The sequence below is a fragment of the Falco punctatus genome (genome assembly GCF_963210335.1).
Source record: "Falco punctatus genome assembly, chromosome: 9".
Lineage (NCBI taxonomy): Eukaryota > Metazoa > Chordata > Aves > Falconiformes > Falconidae > Falco > Falco punctatus.
In genome coordinates, this window is record NC_137589.1 from 12811980 (window position 1) to 12822289 (window position 10310).

The following is a 10310-nucleotide window of genomic DNA, read 5'->3' on the forward strand; positions in this document are numbered from 1 at the left end:
AAATACAGTTGATAGGCAGATACCACTGAATGGGGACAATTTTAAGCCAGATACAACTTTTTTTTTTTTGCTTCTCTATGCTATAGCCACATATTTAGGTGACATAAAAAATTGTAGAGTAGTAACTAAGAGATAGATGGATTATCATTACAGGGTTACCCAAGCCACCATGGTAAATAGTTGTAACCTTACAAAATATATTTTGGTAAGACCAAGCGTTTGAGATCCAGGAATGGCAGTCACTTATATTTACACGATGGAAGACTTTACTCTGAAAAACAGAGCTCAGAAAAGGATTTAGGGGTCATTATAGATAATCGTCTCAATGTAAGCTCTCTGGGCAATGCTGTAGCAAAAAGGACTAATAAGATTCTTTAATGTAGTGGAAAAGAAGAAAAAAAAAAAAAAGTATGAAGTAGAAATAATGAAGGATTCCAGCATCTCTGAGCAGCACTGCCAAGACCCCTACTAGGTTACTGAATCCTGTTCTGGTGTCTGCATTTTAAAGAGGATTTGAAGGCATTGGACAGAGTTCAAGCGAGTGTCACAAAATGAGTTCTCTGGCTTTAACAAAAAAGCCCAAGCCTTCTGACGTGATGGGTAAGGAGCTCAACATATTCAGCTCACTGAAGAGAAAGCATAGGCGTACCTTCATCACACTGCGTAGGTAATTGCACCTGGGCAAGATATACGCGAGGAGCTTTCCAATCTTGCTTACAAAGATCCAATGAATAAATGTTGAAGCTAGATAAATTCAACCTTGAAATAAGGGAAAATTTCCCAGCAGTAATGAAAGACAGGAACAGCTTATCAGGAGAACTAGTGAAACCACCATCACTTGCAGCCTTTTTAGACAAAGACAGATAGCTCTGAAGATACACCTTTAGCCTAGTTTCAGACTAGATGATTATGGTTGTCCTCCCTAGCTCTCTAAGCTGTGAGCCCTTAGTTCCCCTATGCACACATATTCCTTCAGCCCCTGGTGAAACAGGGCTGCCTACGCTGTACTCAACATGCTTGCAGTGTTTCCATGATGACTGAAATGATGCTACAGGGATTATGAGTGGCAAGGATGCAGAGTTAGCATTGGGGGGGCCACACCAGCCTCATGATGAGGGAGAGGGGGTGATAGAGGGAAAAGCGATACTGGTTCTGACATCCATGAGACTGGAACCAGACAGAGGCATCAGGTGGATGAACCACTGCTCCTTCTTAACAAGAAAAAAAAAAACCCAAAAAAACCAAAAACCAACCTCTTTCTTTATACCGTGCTTGTTCTAACAGATGCATCTATGCTGTAGTCCCAGAAACAGCTATGTGTAACAACAGGCATCCCACAGGAACTTTAAACAAATTGTTCTGCTATACACAGGAGGTCAGACTAGATGATCTTATAGTCCCTGAAGTTGTTTCTTTGTCTTGTATTACCCCAAGTATGTTTTTTCTTCCTTTCACAGGTCACTGGAGCAGAAGTATAAAAAGAGGGAAGAAAAAGTAGTCACTTGGAATGAGGTTTTAACCTGGTATCCCCTGGGAGTAACTGAGTGAATGCAGTGATTTCCAGGCTACATGAAGCTAGAGCAAGACAAGATGAAACCCTGTCAGCTGAGCAAAATTGCTTGTCTGTGAACTCCAGCTTCCTCCCACTCTCATGTCCTGTTCTGATACAGGCAGTCAGCCCTGACAGCTAGGATTTTGATAGCAGGTGTTTGAGAGGTTGTAATGCATTTCTAAGGTAGGAAGGAGCAATAGCCACAGCAGCAGAGTGGCCATTAGCAACTCTATTTTGGCCAATAAGGGGAAAAAAAGTTGCAATATGGTATCTGGAACAGGACTTAAAAACAAACAAAGAACACACTGAGTGTAAAATGTTTGTAAATAGTTGTGGAGAGCTCTCAACACTTGTGAAGCTAAGGAAGTTTTCCTTTACATGCAGCCTAAATCTATTTTGAAGTGTTCCACTACTTTCTTCAAAAGTTCTTAAAGTTTTTCTCACCTACAGAGCAGTTCGAAAGTGGAGCACATCACAGACATGGTCAGATCTGATCCTGATGCGTTTGCTGAAGGGAGCCACACTAGCCAGCTTCAGTTGTCTAAAAAGTTAGGAGGCACCAGGTCTCTTGTACAGTCCCTCTGCTCCTCCAGAAGAAGTTGCACACTGGAGGGTAGTGCGGACACACAGACACACCCTGCTCTCCCTATCTGTGCCACAGCAGGTACCAACACCTCTGCCACCATCACCTAAAGATGGCATTTGAAATTAAAGGTATATAGCAACATACTTATAAATGCAACATGTGAAGCAGCAATGAGTTTAGACCAGGAACACCAGCAGAAAAACCCAAGGTTCTTGACTCCAGTGAAAACCTACTCAGCAGCTGAAATTGGAAACTTTAATCCCATGACATTGTCCATAATTAAAAGCTCCATCTACGAGCAAACAGCTGTGTAACTACTGCTGGCTGAATCTCTGTGCTTTGAAAGAGGATTAGGATGAAACTAAAGGAAAAGCAAGTATCACAGGCATCAGTAGGACAAGCTATACCTTAGTGTGTATTGTATTATATTGACCAAATAATAAAACTGGTTTATTGGTGTCCTTTTGCAGTTTCTCTTTCCGAGAATTCATTACCAGCAGAAATGAGAGTATTACAAACAAAACAAAGGAATTCAGGACTAGAAGCGTGTCAGCATCCTATTACCCCATAGTCTATGCTTAGATCCTGCATTGAGCATTAACTTCTCATTGTTATAGCACTTCAGAGGCTGAGCTTGCCACTCATGCTGGTTTTGGTTGGGATAGAGTTCATTTTCTTCATAACAGCCAGTGTGGGGCCGTGCTTTGGATGCGTGCTGGAACAGGGCTGACAGCGCAGGGCTGTTTGGTGACTGCTGCGCAGAGCCTGCCCGGAGCCGAGGCCCTTTCTGCTCCTCTCACCGCCCCACCAGCGAGGGGCTGGGGGGCACCAGGAGCTGGGAGGGGACACGGCCGGGACAGCTGACCCCCGCTGACCCAGGGGGTGTCCCATACCATATGGCATCATGCTGAGCACAAAGCTGGGGGAAAAGGAGGAAGGGGAGGGATGTTTGAAGCCATGGTGTTTATCTCCCCAAGTCACCATTACACTTCACAGAGCCCTGCTCCCCTGGGGATGGCTGCGCACCCACCTGCCCGTAGGAAACACTGAATGAATTCCTTGCTTTGCTTGTGTGTGCAGCTTTTGCTTTACCTATTAAACTGTCTTTATCTCAACCTACAAGTTTTCTCATTTTTACTCCTCCGATTCTCTCCCCCATCCCGCTGTGGGGAGCGAGTGAGCAGCCACATGGGCCGAGTTGCCGGCTGTGGTTAAACCACACCACCACTGAAGTCTATTCCATTGACTTACCACAACAGGAGAACACTATTTGTATCTCCCGCCTGGGGCATAAAGAATAATCCAAAGAGATGGTGATCTCTCTTTGGGTGTCTTTAAACTGTGCATGTTGTTTTTCTGGCTGAAAACTATTTGTAGGTATGGACAAATGACAGGATTGCAACAAGAAAGAGTCATCCTGTGGGGAAGGTGCCATATGGTACACAAATCCCATTAAAAGGGTTTAATTGTTAATTTTAAAGCCTACAGAGAAGCAGGAATAAAAGGGAGCCCAGCTCAGACATTCTCCAAATGCTGATTTTGGTTACATTTTGGTCACAGTGAGCATGCAGGATCCATCCCTCCTCCTGCAGCCATTAAACGTGGCTGGCTGAAGGCAGAACTCCCGGTGACTGCAAGCAGACACCAGCAAGCCAACGTAGTGTATTACCATGCACCGAGTCACCAGGCTCCTGCAGAGTTCACGCACTAGCAGCCAGTCCTTTCTCAGTCACACTGACAACTTAACTCAGAGAAGCTGGCTCATCTATAACGCAGTGATGGGATTTTTCCCGTTTAAAATTTGTTTGCATCTCTTTTCAGAAGTAACCCACCCTCCTGACAAAGCGGTAAGGCCAGGGCTGCAAACAGCATTACTATTCACACATCTATTTTTTTTTTTTCCTCCCCTCCAGCTGATGGAAAAGAAATGAACTGAGAGGTCTTTTCAGGCAAGGTGACTGCACTCTGACCAAGGGCCAGTACTGGAGCTGCAGAGCTGCAATCTGCATTGGTTCCTGGCATCCCGGGTTGGGCTTTCTTGTCACTGTCATGTTGGAAGTACCACATAAGAGGAGCTGGTTAAGTACTGCCTCCAGCAATCAAAAATAATAGCACAGAGGCAGCCTGTCAAACTTAAGCAGTGGAAAAAAATGACCTCTGAAAAATATATCCTGGCTGTTCCATCAAGGGTATAACTGAAGTGTCTAGTTTAATTTTATTAAATTGGTGTATGGAAATAGTACATGATTTAGAATCACATGCTTTGGTTAAAGCTCTGATTGCAAGGTTTTAAGCAGGTCTGAGGCCCAATTAAAAAAATTAAGTCCTCAAAATTTAATCCATCTTTACCTTTTTACTCCAATGTGACTCTCGTTAGCTCCCTAAAATTAGATTTTTAATCTCAGATTGGCACCCCATTCTCTGCCACTCAAGTACCACAAAGAGCGAGAAGATTATGGCCACTTATGTAGTATCTATTTTCCTATAATCCTTTTAGCACCATAAATGCTAAATATAACATCCAGTTTAAATTAGCTTTAACCTCAAGTTGACTCCAGTTAACTATGCAAGAACAGTGATTAAAAAACATGCCTCCCAAAGAAAGCTAGAAATATCTCACAGTTTAAAAAAAGAAGAAAAAAAATAGTAGTATGAAGCTGTTCAGGGGCACCACCTCAACAGCAACAAGTTCTCCAAGAGCTTTTTTGGAAACCTAGGACTTGGAAGCAATTAGCCTACCACAGCTGGGTACATTGCTTACAGCTCTCCCCCTTACAAGCAGCCACCGCCAAGGCACAGCAAGAACCTGGGGCTGCTCGTGCCACTCCTTCACCCTGGCTACACTTGCAAATTGTTAACACTGAGCATCAAAGCATTTTTGTGATCCAAACTCCCACTAGTTTTTCCAGGACATCCCTTCGTAGGCCCCATGAGACCCTCACAAGGAGAACCGATATATCCCTTAATTAGGGGAGGACCAGCACTAGATCATGGCAAGTAAGAAGAGCTAAAACAGGCTTAAAACCTAGAACAGGAATGAAAATTCTACAGTAAGACAACTGCAGGGAACCCTGCCTTTCGCTTGGCAATTGCTTCAGGAAGAAATATGTCCTCACAAAGCAGCGGTCTCAGGAAGGCTGCCAGAGAGCAGGTCTCCCACACTCCAACAGGGACCCCCATGACTGGCTCCAGGGAGCTGGTGCCAGCTCTTGCCGACCGCAGCCTGCTTTATCCCTGGGTACACCCAGGCTGGCAGGGCCAGAGCTTGCTCCGCAAATGTGAACTTAGACATTTATAGGTTACATACTCACTCGTTAACCTACATGTTCTATTTCTGCCTCCACAACAGCACTTGTTCTCAACCAGCTATGTTTCTTCAGCAGCCAATTTGCCTGAGGAATGTAACAGCAAACGAATCCAAATAACCCAATCATCCTGAAGTAAGCAACCACCAGGTGCAACACCCTTAAAGTTGCAAGTTCATCTCAAAACTTAGTACCAGATCTAATAAAGCTACAGGTTTCTCCATTTCTTACCTTTGCCATTCTCGGGCACCACCTGGAGAGAAGGTAAACCCACCCTCACCAAGCCTGGCATTTTCTCATACTCCAGGGAGAGAATGACCGCCAAATCCTACCCTGGCATGGGAAATGTCATAGAAATGCAAATTAAAATGTATCTGATTGTATCTGCCTGTCTGTTTTGCTTCAGCTTGCAAGGAATAATTAAACAGATGCCTAAAGCTGAGCAGTAAAATGAGTACCCAGGAGCTTTTCCCACAGTTTTCCTCCTTCACTTGGAGGACTGCCACACACACAGATTGTGATATTCTCAAACGTTCATTACAGACACACTCATCTAATAAATACAGATTGGAAGGAGAGGATGGATAGAGCTGGTCCAAGGAGAAATACCGAATCAGGAAATGTCCTTGTGAACTGCCACGACCACTATTAAAACATTTTGTGAGCTTCTGTTTAAAAAGCTATGAAGTCCCAGCAAAATAAACAAACACATTGAAAAAATGGTATTAGGGTTCAAAATCAAAAGCAGAATCAAACTGGCTAAAAGCATGAAATCCAGAGCTGATAGTAACAAACACAACCCTCACGCTGCTTCCAAAACGTTTTCCCTTAAGAAGCATCCGATTTCTTTTATTTTCTGGGCAAGTTGTATAGTAGAAAGGTAAACAATGTTTTCAGCTACTCCTGGATACAAAAAAATCAAGGCACGGTAAGGTAGTAATCAATACAGGAAATATCAGGAGGTATAAGCTCCAGGTGTTTATTTTGAGCCACGTGAAGCTAGACTGAGCACCACATGGACCCCAGCAAGGGTCACTGCCTGAGATGCACTTGGTCCCACTAAGATAGGAGAGAAGAGGCAGCACCGTAGAAAGAGTGAGATACAAAGATGAAGGAGGAGGACACAGCAGTAGAGTCACATATTGAGAGGAGACGTTTCTCCAGTTTCCCTGTATTACAATTTGCAAACTATGTTCAACTCTTGACTTCAGCAACCTCTTTTGACTCAGATCAAATGCCCGACAGTAGGTGGCAGACAAAAATCTCAAGTAGGTTACACACTTCAGAAAAAGAAGTCATCTGGGTTTCATAAACTAGGACACTGGGAATCAAGCGTTTCTGTTTACTTCCATTCTGCAGAATTTTTAAAATTTGCTCAGTGGTACTTTTAAAGAGATTAGCAAGTTAAGCAATTATCTATGCTCTCATTTCCTCATGAAATACAGGTTAGTTTAATCTTCTTGGGCTCTGCGGTGATACTATAGTGCTTACCTATAGTATGAAATAACACATCACTCCAGATGAAGGAGGGTGCAAAGGTTTTGTTCTCCTCATTAAAAAAAAAAATATCCAAAACAGACTTTATAACTACGGTTTCTTTAATTTGCTTCAGAGACATCTAAAGGTAATTCACTCAAAGAAAAAAAAAAAAAGCAAGCCCAGCCTTTGAAGCTGGAGGAAAAAGATTAATGTTATGCAAGTGGGGACACTCCCTGTAATAGTGAAGTTTGAACATGTATTTTTCCAAGTTAAGGAAACAATACAGCCACTATGTGTGTGACAGCAGCAGGAATCGATTGCTGTAACAAGAGAGTCAGAGGGCTAACGGGATGCAGAGGGCAGCTGCGATGAGCTAGGCACAGCAGTGACATCCCATAAGCTATGCCCATCCCTACCCAGGGAAGCCCTCAAGCTGTGCCACTGTAATGGCACACATGTTGCTCCACGATGGCTCCATACTGGACTTCCTCATAATGCAGCCTCTGAGGAAAGCAAATTGTTACCAGCTGGTCACAGTTCATTACCTGCCCAGCTGTTTGTGGGGGACATAAAAGTACTTCACAATGACCAGAGCTGGGGTGTAAATGAAAACTCTTCTCCCTCCCAACTCAAATTCTCTTTATTGGGTCCTGTTTTAGCATTACCAAAGAACACCGAAATAGCAGATTTCCAACATAGAGAAAAAATAAGCGCTCTTATGCCAAGTCACAGCATCCTACACCCACAGCCAGGAAAGCTGCACATCTGGTGCCCACCTGAGGTTGCTCCGTGGCATTTCCCATCACTGGAGCCACCTTAGTAGACCCTAGGGAAACCCCAGTCAACTTTTATTTCCCCCCCTTAGAGTTCCTGTTACAAAAAGACCTTTAAAAAAGTGAGTGCAATGAAAAAAAACATATTTAATGCTGCTCTAAAATTTTAGGCTTAGCCAATGTCCAGCCAGCTCCTGATGTCCTCAGCACTGCCAGTCCCCTGACTAGAGCCACTGGCCTTTATTCTCTCTTATTTTTTTAAACATGGAACAAACAGGGATGAAGCAATTTCACACTAGCTTTCTCCTCAACCTCCCCTCTGCACAGCACTGAAATCAAACTGATAGCATATTGCATTTATGTGTAATGAAACACCCGATCTATGCATCGATGAGTATGTAGCTTGTCTAACCCTCCACAGCCACTGCCAGGTCCCACCGGTGGCTCACTGCCTCATGCCTCTCTGGGCTGCCTTTTCCACGGACCTGGGGATAGCTGCCAGGAGGGCTGGGGAGGCACATTGCCACTACAACCAGCCATGAAGACCACAAATAACATGCAGTTTATCCAGATTAATCACGCTGAACCCAATCTACTACCCCTTAACCATTGACGAGGGAAGAATTGGTGGCAGGAGCATGCATGGCAGAGACCTAAGGATGTGTGGCCATTTTCTCTGCTCAGCCTGATCAATGACAGTGCTGTGCCACAGCTGGGGAAAAAAAAATAAAAATACTTGGCATCTCTCAGTTGTGCTTTTTCTGAGAAGTCAGCATTTCTACCCTATTATTGTTTCCTTCTCATTACAGTAAGGAGATTCACAGATCCCACCTGGTATGCATGTAAAGCACTCCAGGGTACATATTCAGATGTAACCTGCCAAAGGTGTCAGCAAGGCCATCAGGTGAAGGGATCTGGGACTAGTATCCACGCACCACAGGAGAGACAGACACTTCTCTCAAGGACTGCAAGGCACCCAGTTGCCCACGTTGCTGTTCACAACCATCACTGTTTATTTAGCACAGCCAGCTGAGCAGCATTGCCCAAGTACCTCAGGAGAAAAGCCCTCCTCTCCTAAAAGTCTTTCCATGGCATGTCTGGAGGGAAAAGGCACTGACAGCTTCTCTTGTTGTTAGTTTTCCAGGCTGTCCCTCACTCCAGAGACACACTCACATAGGGACACAAGCCAAAGACCGGGAGCTTACCCACCCAGTTATTCCCAGCTCCCACAGTACCTTCCTTCCCTAGGAGCAGGTACCATCCTCCCAGTCCTGGAGATACATTAAATCTCCTAGACACCTCTCTAACCAGGGGAACCACTTCCAAGTAATGATAAGATAAAACCATTTCCCCAAAAGACTGTTTGTAGTAAGAGCAAAGTGCTGGAGAGAGAACAATCCCTGCATTGCTTGCTGAGGGGATCCGGTGTCCTGAGCATCCGTTAGTCCACTTAATACAGTGACCTGTCTCCATTTATTGAATTGATTTGGCATATAAATGTTTACTCTACTGAGTGTACTTAAACTAATGGCTGCTAAAGCAGCTTATGTGACTTTTTAATCTAGCTTTTCCGTACAGTCATTTGTGGAATGACTGCTTGAAAGGGAAACAGACAAGAAACTGGGGCAAAACTTCCGCTGACAGACACAGAGAATGGTAGGATGTGGCTGCAGCACATGCTATTACACAGGTGGATTTGTGGTTTCTTCATTACTGTCAGACTACTTTCCCCACAGCCGAGCACCTCTACAAGCCACCTGACTAGCAGCACACACATGCTCCCTGCCAGCAGCTCTCAGACAAGCCCTGAACAGGCTGCACTTGACAAAATTACTTTCATCCTCTGAAGCAGAAAATATAAATTCCCCCACCAGCCCCTTTCCTCAGGGAGGAAGGGGACGTGTCCAGTTGAGAGGAGAGGCCCAGCCAGGTGGCTCACTCCCCCGTGATCTTTCAGGGGGTTTTACAATCATTAAGCACTGTGGCAAAAGGAGCATTGGTCACCGAAAGACAGTTTCAAGGGCCTGCTACAATGTGCAGAGGCTGGCTCTGATCACAGATTACCCAATTTATTGAGCAGATGTAGTATTCTGTGTCACTGTATAGTGGAAGTCTTTGTGCCATTTTCCCTTACAGAAAATAATGTTGATCTCTTACAGTTAATAGCAGAACTTAGTGTTTTGTATCTGTATTATCCTGTTTTCCTTTTCAAGGTCTTCCACACCTTTCTATGGTAATTAAACATGCCACACCAAAAATCAAATCGGTACAAAATTCTATTTACGCCCAATACATCACACAATTCGTATTTTTCCAGCATATTATAGAAAAGCATAAACAAAGAACAGCAAACAGTCTTTGCCACAGCAATCATTTGATTTACTTCTCCTAATGTGTCACACATGACCCTCTGGTGACTTCCCCACTTCGCACACTGCAGGCTCACCTACCCACCATGCTGCAGATCTGCGAACACCACAGGGCCATGTCTACGCATCATATGCACAGGCCCCCTTCTAGGCATTGCCACTGCTATTTTAAATACAGTTGGTACATTGACATAAAGTTCATTTTTAAAACTAGCATTGTCTAAGCCTGCTATATCCTCACCAACA

The 10310-nt window shown here is 44.2% G+C and overlaps 1 protein-coding gene across 1 annotated transcript in view; it reads right to left on the bottom strand.

Annotated features, from left to right (window-relative positions):
* Positions 1–9847, bottom strand: part of LRIT1 (leucine rich repeat, Ig-like and transmembrane domains 1) — a 64861-nt gene extending 55014 nt beyond the window's left edge. The window contains exon 1 of the mRNA XM_080402823.1: positions 5675–9847. The gene's annotated coding sequence lies outside the window, so the exon portion shown is untranslated. The remainder of the gene's footprint in view (positions 1–5674) is intronic.
* Between the last annotated feature and the right edge of the window lie 463 nt (positions 9848–10310).